The sequence below is a fragment of the Perognathus longimembris genome, chromosome 12, assembly GCF_023159225.1.
Source record: "Perognathus longimembris pacificus isolate PPM17 chromosome 12, ASM2315922v1, whole genome shotgun sequence".
NCBI classification, from domain to species: Eukaryota; Metazoa; Chordata; class Mammalia; order Rodentia; family Heteromyidae; genus Perognathus; species Perognathus longimembris.
This window is the reverse complement of record NC_063172.1, coordinates 24,156,417-24,168,703: the sequence shown is the minus strand read 5'-3', so window position 1 is coordinate 24,168,703 and position 12,287 is coordinate 24,156,417.

The window sequence follows — 12,287 nt, the reverse complement described above, 5'->3', positions numbered from 1 at the left end:
TGAATTGCTTTTGTGTTTATTTTGTAATTGTATCTTCCACCCCTTAGCACACATTTCGAGGTAGAAAGATAAAATTATTCAGGGCCCTTATGGTAAACTACCTTCCATCTGCTTTTTCCAGTACCTTGTCTACACAAGGATCATATGTTTATACTAAAATGATTTGTTTCTGGCAATTGAATAGAGTGAGATTTGCTTCATCATAGAAATTAATTAATGGCAATAATGTTTACAGGGTAGGAGTATTTCATAGCATAAAATTAAGGGTAAAAATGAGCCAATCAAAACTACTTTGCTTGTTTGGAAACAACATTACTTTCTCTTGAAAATTAAGCACTATTTTTTAAATGAAGTTTTATTAAACATTTATACTTATGATGTTTGAAGCATTAATACAAAATCATTTATCATAATCACTGAGAAGAGTATGCATTTGAAAGTTGGATAAGGAGGCAATATAAAAATCTATTTAACATTTACTTTCAGTATCCAAGTATTAAAGATATAAAAATGTCTAATGGGTAATACTGTAGAACTTAGTGTGGAACAAAAAGTATTCACTAAATTCAAAACTCTAGCAATAACAGAACATATGTCCCTATTTTGAAAGTGATATTTGTATTAGTTCCTAATGAAATACATTAGTCCACGAATTAGAAAAAGAATGAATGAATTATAAATATATTAATCCACGAATTAGAAAGAGTTGTTTTTCTGCTTCCAAATAGAAAAAAAGCATAGAAAGAACATAGTTTTTAACAAGGTGAGGGTATTGGAGAAAAGCAAAATAGTCATCATTGTCTACCCAAAGTGTGCCAGAGATGATTTTTATTTATGTTGTTTATCTACACCCTAATTTTCCTGGGGCTTGGACTCAGGGCCTGAGCACTGTCCCTGGCTTCTTTTTGCTCAAGGCTAGCACTCTGCCACTTGAGCCACAGCGCCACTTCTGGCCATTTTCTGTATATGTGGTGCTGGGAATCGAACCCAGGGCCTCATGTATATGAGGCAGGCACTCTTGCCACTAGGCCATATCCCCAGCCCCTACACCCTAATTTTTGAGGAGTTCATTTTTAATAAAGGCTATTGAGCATCCACTGTGTGCCAGCCTTAAGTTAGGGTTGCCAACTTCTCCTGGACAATCATTTCAGCTTTGCTGGAAAGTATGCATATATGACTGCGATATTCTGTTTCTCTCATTGTTGAGATAGTCTCTCGACTTTGAATGGGCAGAGGATAGATGTCTTCCAAAAGCAGAAGGATGAGGATGAATGTAAGTTGGGGAGTGATGGAAGCAGTATGTGGAGAAAGACATTCATTTTCCTGAGGTGGTAATCGCATTTGAGAGGTGAGCTGGCAGTGTCTTCTGCAGTTGCTTATCCTCTGAGACTGCTTCCCTGCCCTCCCCTTCAATCCTGTGAGGCTAGCCATATTTAAATAAAGGTTTTTGCTACCTAAAGCCAGATGAGTCCTTGTCTGTTGCTTGCAGCTAAGAACCTAACTCATTTAATATTATTAATCTCATTTCACTAAGAAGGGAATAAAATCACAGAAGTTCAACTAAGGTCTATTTCTCTTGCAAGTCTACACTCTGTGTAATACATTGTACTGCAGATCAAGCCAAATTGCCTCTGGGTCCAATTTTATAGCCTACAGGAAGAACATGCCTACCTTATTATACCTGCAGTGGCACTGCTGATGTGACAGAGAGCAGGCTTTATCATCGTAACTGAATTCAGGTTTTGTATGTGTTGTCCAATCAGTCTTGTTTGTCCAGTGTCGTGAGAAACAATGCAAAACATGGCTGTACAAATAAACCTTATTATCATAGAGGAAACTGGTCTATGTACTGCATATTTGAATTTGCAGATCATTGTTTTGCCACCAAATACAAAATAAGAGTAAAAGTAAAACCCGGTCATCTTTGATTAGAGATGGCAGGGTGTTTGAAGGGTTACAGAGCTAGAGTTGGGACTGTGGGGATAATTGGATGTTCCATTGTATTGTGCTTGTGTAGAGCATAGTTGTGAGATTTGTGCTTGTTTTGTGGTTAATTAGTCCAATGTAAACCTTCCGTTCTTTTGATTAATTAGTTTCACACTGGCTAACTCTGATTTGCACGTATGATGTAATATGGACACAAAACTGGGACAGTACAGTACTGTGGAGTTAGAAGATTAGAAGGATTAGCATATATGGCTCTCTAACAAACAATCTGAGCAACCTGAAGTAAATAATTCAGAGTCATTTCCTTACCCCCTTGCTTGTTTGAATTCATATCTAACAGTTGTCCTATATTTCTTCTAATGTTGTAGCTTCTCTGAGTATGTTTCATCAAATTTTGATGATTATCTTCCACTTTGGTAATCCAGAGACCTTCATGAGTCAATCCTCCATTTTTTTTTTTCAAATTTTGTAACTCTTTCCTAAATTGCCTACCTGGCTTTTTAGTCACTTTACTATGGGCGTGTGTGGTGAATGCAGTGTAGGTGGTTACAGGAAAAGCTTCAGAGCTATGTGAGAATAGCAGAATTGTTTTCTGGGTCCTGCTGGGCTCTGTAGCATGATGGCTCTCACAGAGAAAGCCACTGCAGGCCCCACTTGGGAGCCAATGTCTGGAGAGAGTGTCAGTTGTACAGAAGTACAAGTAATGAGACTATGAGACTTCTCTCCTGCCCTCCTCTTCCTTCCTGTGTGTGTTAGACAGTTTGTATCTCTGTGACCAAATAGCTGAGAAAATCAATAGTAGAGGAAACATTTATGATTTATTTTGGCTTGTGGTTTCAGAGATTTTAGTCAGTGACCTGCTTGTTCTATTGCTACTGCCTGTGGCTATGCAGAAAATCTTAGTGCCAAAAGCATATGGAAGAACAAAATTGCTCACCTCCTTGCTCACCACCAGGAAATGGACATAGACAATGCCTTTGCTGGTGAGCTTCCTTCCTCTTCCCTTTGCATTACACCTGAGATGTAGTCATGAACTCCAGAAGCATTCTCATAAAAACATCCAGAAGTGTGTTTTAGTAATATCCTAGGGATCTCCCAATCCAATCAAGTTGATGATTAAGACTAGCTATCACCCTGCCTTATTCTGGCCCTCCACTCATCCCCATGGGCATTTCAATTTCTTCTGAATCATATGAAGGCTTCTAGGCCCTATAAAGACAAACTCAGTTCTACTTTTTACATATTCCATCAAGGCACCGTGTTTATTATGTGGTGGCTACTCCAACATGGTTTTCTTCCTACAAGACAAAGTGGAAAATGGGGAAAACCCTTCCTTCCTCTCAGCCTATCAAATATGCTTCCTAAGATTCGAGCTTAAAGCAAGACAGAGGTTTTGACCACTCTTCAGCAGGAGATATATTTCTCTTTCTGTTCTTAGGGTTGGAAGAGACATTTTTTTCCTCCCTTAGATGGAATTTGTCCTGCCATTTCTCTGGATTGCAATTGTAGTCAAGTTGAGAATACAAAAGAAACTAGCTTATTTTAAGAGAAGGTACAAAAATTATGTGTGTGTTTGTGTGTGTGTGAATTTTTGCATGTATTTGTATGTTAATTTGTGTGTGTGCATATTTGTATGTATGTTAGTTTGTGTATGTTCATGTATTTGGTTCTACTACAATTGACCAAATACCTTGGGGTTGTCATGACATTTCTTATATATTTTTCTTTGAGGAAGTAACCATTGATATATATTTTAAAGAACAGAGAGCAATAGAGAAAGAAAATAAGGAAAGCTTGCTTTGCATCAGGAAATATTTTTATCGTTTTACACAATTTCTGGTTATTTTACCCTGCTGATTTTCTTGACACCAAAGCTAATATAGCATCATTGTAAGAAGGGATGACAGAAAAATTCATCCCACCTGATGTAGTCTTAGGACCATCCACTGCTTACTGAGTACTGATTATATACTAAATGCATGGGTACAATTAAATTTACTATAGTATTTAAGTGAAGCATACTCAATTATTTGCAGATGTCTGAAACTGTGAAAACCACAACATTTATAATGAAGATTACATATACACGGTCAGTATGTTCAATTGATAAACTGAATGCATGACTCATGGGGTATGATAAATGCTGTGTCTCTCCCTGTCCCTTTGAACTCTATTCACTAGGGGAAGACTTGCCTTAGCTACTTAATGGACTTTCTGATAATAGACTGTACTGGAGTCAATTTATGTCACAAAACACAGTCATAGTACACAAATTAACTGCAGGCAGTTCAACCTTATAATTAACACTTCAGTTTTTGTTGAAAGGCACGACTTCTCACCTTCCAGCTAAGGCTTGGGATTCATTACCCATATTTTTTTTATTTATTTATGCAGTGCACATTTTCTTTCCTACTAGGGTTAAGCATGGGGAGGGGAAGGAGACAGATGACTTTTTGTTAGATTGTTTCCTGCCCTCTGAGCTTGACATGGTTGAAGTCTAGTCTTTCTTATAGCTCAGTCCAGATAAGTTTTTCTTTCTTTTTTGTTTTGTTTTGGTTATATGAGAGAGGGTCTCACTATGTAGTCTAGCTTGTCCTTGGTCTCATAATCCTGCTCTCTCCATCTCCTGAGTGCCGGGATTATAGTCAGATGCCACCATACCTGGCTCATTCCAGGTTATCTTAACTTAAACGAGGACTTTTTATTCTTTTCTTGATACATGGAGCTATTCATGCTGATCGGTGATGAAGTCACTTGAGCCTCTTTCTATAAACTCTAGAGCCACATTCAACTTTGGGCCTTTTATTGCAAGATCTCCTTTTCTTTCTAGAACATTCAAGGTAATACCTCAATAGCTTGTCCTCATTTAGGGCACATGCAAAATTCTCACGAAGTCTTTGCTCCAACAAATGCTAAAGATGTGTACAATCCCAGTGACAAGGCAACTAAAGCAGTAAATCAGCTGGGCTCACATCTAAAGTTCTCCTTTAATAGAACTGACTCTACACACTGCTGGCCTGCATTACTCCATCTTTCATCCCTTCCAGCAACCTGGTTTGCCATAGTCACAAAGGTGACTGACTAATCTATCTATGGGGTCTGAATGGAAGCTTTCATTACTAGGTCTTGACATTTGGGACTAGGCTTTCCAACATCTCTCTTTGGGTCTTCAGTGTACTGACCATTTTCTTTAGAAGATTTTTAAATTGGGCTGGGAGTGTGGCTTAGTGGTAGAGTGCTTGCCTAGCATGCATGAAGCTCTGGGTTCGATTCCTCAGCATCACATAAACAGAAAAAGCCAGAAGTGGTGCTATGGCTCAAGTGGTAGAGTGCTAGCTTTGAGCAAAAGGAAGCCAGGGACAGTGCTCAGGCCCGGAGTTCAAGCCCCAGGATGGACAGAAAATAATATGAAAAGCAGAAGATTTTTAAATAATATCTTAAAGATCATATCCTTTCCCACTCTCCTTTTATTATATCCTTCATCTGTTCATGGCACCCAAAGAATCAAGAAGTAGACTTTGTCTAGTTTCTAAGTAGTATATTATCATCTGGCATGTCATCTCTCTACAAAATTATAAAGTTTTATAACTTATTAGAAATACAAATGCCTTATCTTGTTACATACTTTTTGGTGCAGGTCACCAGTCCTGCCTTACTCAGTTGAGTTCATTACCTTGTAGTTTGTAGCTATAATTCTCAAACAATCTCTTCTCCTGTTGTTCTCTTTTGTCTGTAATCTTTTGGTATTTTTGCATCCTAACTAAGAGAAACCACCTGAAGTTGGATTATGCAACTGTTCATACATGACAAGGTTTTCATGGGAGTGAAAGGCAGGAATGCAACTCAGCCTTAGATTAGATTTGAGCCAGAAATTAGAAGTCAGTAGAGAGACTGGAAATGTTCTCTGCATTTCATTTGTTCCATATTCATATACATTATATACACACAAGATCATATACATATATGCATTGTTACCACCTATAGTAAGACGAAAATGATAGCTGGCAGCATACAGCTTCATATGCTACAGTGCTCATAATAAATAGAGACTACTGTTTTTGTTTTAGGAAATAAGTCTTGACTGCTCCACCTCCGATTGGACATTTGATTTTTGTTATAATAAGGGATGGTAGAGCCTATGCAGCCACACAGTGCTAGAGCACTTACAGGGCACTGGTCTTGATCCCTGGAAGTACAAAAAATAATAAAATAAAGAGAAACGATTTTAAGATTAAAAACCTGTCATTGCATGAAGAGGAATGGCAGTGAAGTAGTGGGATCATAGTTGCTACTAAAGCCCAATGAACAGGGACTGTTAGGCAGCAAATCACTACCACTGTCTCCTATGACATCTGTATTGATTCTCTCATTGAATTGGCTATCATCTGAATGTCATTGTGGCTACTGGGTACTCGACCAGTTTTGATTTCTTGCTGCTGCTATAACAAATTACCACAGACTTGCTGGCTTCAACCATCACAAATGCATTACATTATAGTTCTGTATGTCAGAAATATGAAACAAGACTTGCTAGACTATGTTCAAGGTATCACAAGGTTTCTTCTGGTGGCTCTGGGGGGAGTCATTCTTCTTGCAGCTTCTACAGGCTAGCTACATTGCTGAGTTCAAGTTTCTTCCACCTTCATAGTGTCCTTCTCAAATGACCAAATTATTGCTGAGCATCCACTGTCTTTCATGCTCTTTCTAAGGAAGATGGTTCTTCTTCTTCTTTTTTTATTTTTCCAGTCCTGGGCTTGGACTCAGGGCCTGAGCACTGTCCCTGGCTTCTTCCCGCTCAAGGCTAGCACTCTGTCACTTGAGCCACAGCGCCACTTCTGGCCATTTCCTATATATGTGGTGCTGGGGAATGGAACCCAGGGCTTCATATATATGAGGCAAGTACTCTTGCCACTAGGCCATATTCCCAGCCCCCAAACTGGTTCTTCTTAGGGCCACACAAACTAGATGCTCTGCCAGTGTGCTCTCTCAAGGCTACAAAAAATAGGCAAAAATCTCATAGTCAGACTTCTAAGAAATCTTCTGAAGCTCCCATTTCCTTGAATGTAAGTTTTCTAAAATCCCCGAGTTGTAAATATGATGAGATATTTACTTCATGATTAAATCATGTTAAATAACACAACTGTTGCATGGCTCAAGTGGTAGAACACATACCTACATGCCTTAGCAAGAGTAAGACTCTGAGTTCCCACCCTAATACTGTCCACTAAAAGAGATTTTAGTTCTCTTAGGTATATTTGTATTCTGTTTAAATTTAGTGAATCCTTTTCTCTTGAAAAGTTGTGGCATAAAAGTAAACTAATGGTTGATAGACTTTAAGAGAAACCTAGGGAAGCTTTAGGAAGCTAAAGAGAGCACAAGGGAGCCACTAATTGGTATGAAACAAAAGGGACAAATTAGTTTACAAGCAAGAACAATTTGTTAGAATATTTGGAAGACTATTTTAACACTCACCCTTCACCATGAAAGACTTGAAAATCCCTAAGCCTTTAATAGTAGACCCAGAAGATGAGAGAAGTGCCCTTTACGGTAGTAGTGTTGAAGAGGAGCTGTTGAAGGAAAGACCTGTTGCTTTCAAGGCCAAGTTGACCTTTGTGCAGAGCCCTTTTGCACTGGAAGGTTATATTGCCCACCACCTCTTATCTTTCTCAACTGTGACTGATAGAAGTGAGGAATCTTTAAATTTTCAAGAGATCAATTTTTTACCTGCAAATCTTAGAAGCATCTCAGTTAGTTCCCATTGTTTTTTTTGGGGTCTAGCATTAGCCATACCTTAAAAAAAACAGGTAATAATTATCTGGGGATATTTTCAACATTTGTATAGAGCATGATGTCATACAGCAATGGTGGAGAAGAATTTTCTCACTAAAGGGTAATGGTGATTCTCCAATTCCACATCTCCAATCTGTAGGAAGTACTTTTTTGAGTTAAACTTTCATATGGTAAAATGGAGCAAAACTGATACTATTCTGTTATAAAATGAAATGGCATATCTATCCAGTCAAATAAGATCAATTCCTCAAGACTCAGACAACTAGCGGAATAGATGGATGTCCATCCATTAAGAAGGAAAAAGAATCTACTTATCTATTTTTTCTAAGTTCCTGGCTCCAAAAGAACTTTTCCTTTAAAAAATAATGAGAAAGCCTGCTCCTTCAACTACACAACTTACCTTTAAAGTGATTATAGTGAATGGGCTACTGCAACCATCCATCTTAATATGAAGAATTCTGATGTCTCTCAGTATTAGTGTGTTCTCTCTCAGTGGGCTCAAATCTGAAGTACATAGGCCTAAGTCATTGCTAATGGCCTAGTTGTATTGACTAGACATTGTTTGATGGCCATTATGTAGAAATGAAAATTATGAATGCTCTTTTCCATAAAATGGCACCAAGTAAGTACTAACTTCAAGGGTAATTTTAACTTTGTTTTTGCTTTGAAGCTATGTTATTTGCTATGAAATGGTATTTCATGATTTCTTGTAGTGTTCATTACTTCAGAAAAAGAACCAATTATTTGGCTCACTCCCAAGAACGGCTTGAGTACAGAGATGATGCCAGAAATTTAATGTTGTTTTTCTTCTTCTGCATTTGGTGTATGGATAGGATATTATAAATATCCTGATGATAAGGTTTAAATGTAATGAACTGCTAAAATGGAGAGAGAAGCATGTGTATCTCAGCTGACCTGTAATTTCCCCAAGCTAGTAGTGTTTCCATAGAAAGCAGCTCTCATGCAACCTATGCAGGAAACAGGCAACAGATCAGAGATACTTTTTTTTCTTTTCTTTTCTTTTTTTCTTTTTGCCAGTCCTGGGGCTTGGACTCAGGGCCTGAGCACTGTCCCTGGCTTCTTCTTGCTCAAAGTTAGCACTCTGCCACTTGAGCCACAGCGCCGCTTCTGGCCATTTTCTGTATATGTGGTGCTGGGGAACCGAACCCAGGGCCTCATGTATACGAGGCAAGCACTCTTGCCACTAGGCCATGTCCCCAGCCCTTTTTTTCTTTTCTTGATAGTGTAGTCAGATGTATAAGTTCATGAGATGTGTGGAATCTAGACCCCTTTCTAGGAGCATAGTCCACAATATGTCTGACCACCACCAACTCTGCTGACTTCTCCTTGGGATGTGGGAGATGTGGAGATTATGGGCTTCTCCTATGACCTAGGTTGATTGGCCTTTGATGTTGTCTAACAATAACGGTCTTGTCATGTTTTAAAGTATCTGTCTGCAACACAAAGAAAAGCCCTTTTCTTGTTTCTAATCCTACAAATCTGTCTGAAAATGATTTGAAATTCTACATATATAGTACATGTCCATCTAAAATCTCCCCCCACCAAAAAAAGACCAGAGAAAATCTATGGTCTAGTTGAGTAGAAGACATAGTAATGAGAGTAGGGTATACTTTACTTATAGTATATATTCTTAAGAGGTATCAAGTGGAAATGTTAGAACTAAACCTTTTATTACTAGTACATTTTCCTTCTTTCTTCCCTCTCTTCCTCCCTCCCTCCCTCTTTTCCTCTTTCCCTCTCTCCCTCTTTTCTTTTCTTTTTTTTGTTTCTTTTCTTTCTTTGTAGTATTAGGGCTTGAACTCAAGATTTTGTTTTTGTTACATAAGAGCGCTACCATTTGATTCATACTGCTAGCTTGGCTATTTTTTTTTTTTTTTTTTGCCAGTCCTGGGGCTTGAACTCAGGGCCTGAACACTGTCCCTGGCTTCTTTTTGCTCAAGGCCTTGAGCAAAAAGAAGCCACAGAGCCACTTGTGGCTTTTTCTGTGTATGTGGTGCTGAGGAATCAAACCCAGGGCTTCTTGCATGCTAGTCAAGCACTCTACCACTAGGCCAGATTCCCAGCCCCTAGCCTGGCTACTTGATGACTTTTCCCCTAATTTACTTTGTTGTTGTTTTAGAGGTGATATACAGTGGGGATACCTTTATATGTATATGTACATATATATATATATATATCAGGTAATAAGTACTTTTCCTTTGTGTAGTGTCATCTATTCCCTCATTCTCTCCTGTTCCCTCCCTCCTATCTTCACACAAGAATCGTATCGTTAATTTTCATCAATGTACAGTGCACTCGACTCCTGTACGTTTCACTCTTTTGCTTCTGATTTTGTGTCCTCCCCCTCCCACAGATGAGCATGTGAGTACATATTTGTGATGAATTTTTTGAAGATCAAGTCTTGTGGACTGTTCTTCACAGGAATGTTCTCAAACCAGGATCCTCCAGATCTTAGTGTCTGTAAAGTTAGGATTACATATGTGAGCCACTACTGACTGTGTTGATTGAAATTTGCCATCATTGAACAATGAGACCATATTCCATATAGCTGGTATCTTTAAATATCTTGGGTAAAATCTTCAGAATCAAGACAATAGCTAAATATTTCAGCTCAAGACCCTATCTTCTGTTTCCTAATGTCCCTTCAATATGGCACAATTGTCAACTGCCAAATATCACCTGAAAATTATCTCATAAGTTGAATGTCTGAGAATGCATAACTTGGTCTATGATTGTTTCACATTTATTGACTTTCCATAGAGAAATAAATGATGGGAAAACAACAGACTGAGTGTTAAGATAGAGTATTCTGAAAAGTTATGACCTGGTTTCATGTATTTAAAGAATAATCATTCATTAAAAAATGGTAAAGCACTATTCAATAGCTCTACATTGCAAATGAAAATCAATAATAACCTCTAAAACTCTGCTTTCCCTGACCAACTTATATAAACTACATTTTCTGCTCCTTGGAAATATCTTTCTACATTCTCTACTTTTTGTTTTTTCAAAACACTTATCATGATTGAGATATGTTGGTATTTTGCAAATATTTGATATTTTGCAAACCTTTATAGATTTATTATTTCTTCTTTCAGAGAAGGTAGTGTCTTCAGGATAGAAATTTACACTTGTTTTCTTCATTCTGGGTGCCTGGAATTCACTGTGTGTTTAATTTGTGCATTTCAAATAGGTATTTGTTGAATAAAAAATAAGTATCTGCTTATTCAAATATTTGAGTCAAATATGTTGGATCAACATGAACAGATGAAAAATCTGTGCCTCCATCTTTACTGATAATCTAAAACATTTTTCACGGTAGACTTTTCTTTAATTTGAGTGTTGTGAATTAATTAGAACCAAATTTAGAGCTGGGGCTGCAGCTCAGTTGGAGAGCTCTTGCCTAGCATTCTTGAGGCACTGGATTTAATTTTCATACTGCAACACAAAGCAAAATGAAAAATAACTAACCCAAATTTAATCATCAATTTACCTACATGTTTTTGTTATTGATTTTGTTTCACAATAGTACTTTACATTGTTTAAATAAAATACATGTTGCTTTTTTCAAGATTATAAAATACTTTTTTCTTTTTTCTGTTTTTTTAATTTAAAATTATTATTATTGTGAATATTTAAGTGTTCTTGCAACATTCTTTAATAAGGAAGTTTTTGAGGGAGGTATGGATTTTTTCCTCTGATCATGGAAAAATCCTTCAAATATTTTGGTATTTTAATATCTAGATAATAAGGTCAAATTCAAAGACTGTGAACAAATCAAGTAGATTATTTATAAGTCAGCATCACCTGAGAGTTCAAAATTTCTCATTTCTTTGTTACGTATTTATCAGGGCCAAATGAGTGATGTTACTAAGCTCAAAAAGCATCCTCAGCCCAGGAAAATTTGATATATACCCTAAGGTTATATGTAATGTATATGAAATCTCTTTAGAGAGATACTAAGGTAATTTACAACCTATTAGAGAGTATAAAGCAAATAACTCATGTGGTCCTGATGCATTAGAATCCATCAGGGGGTATGTTTTAGCTCTTTCATATTTTTCAAGCTCTTCCCCTTGATGTAGCTGGGAACCTGCAGAACGTGGTCATTTATGCATGGCACCATCAGGAACACATTTCAGAAAGCAGAAGACAAGGCTCGGCCTGTCTTTTGTTCAATGACTGTGTTTAGGTCTCAGTGCTGTACAGTGATTTCTGAGGAAGATTCAGTTGTCACTATGACTTTTGCATTATGACTATAGAGCAGGGTAGACCTTTGGCTCTGAAATTTTAAAAGCTTGAATTAAAATAGTCAATCATAATTCCTTCCTTCCTTCCTTCCTTCCTTCCTTCCTTCCTTCCTTCCTTCCTTCCTTCCTTCTTTCCTTCCTTCCTTTTTCTTTTTTGAGGGACAGGGGGTATCAGTCGTGGGGCTTGAACTCAGAGCACAGGCACTGTCCTTGAGCTTGTTTGCTCTACCATGTTGAGCCACAGCTCCACTTCCACTTTTCTGGTGGTTAATTAGTGAT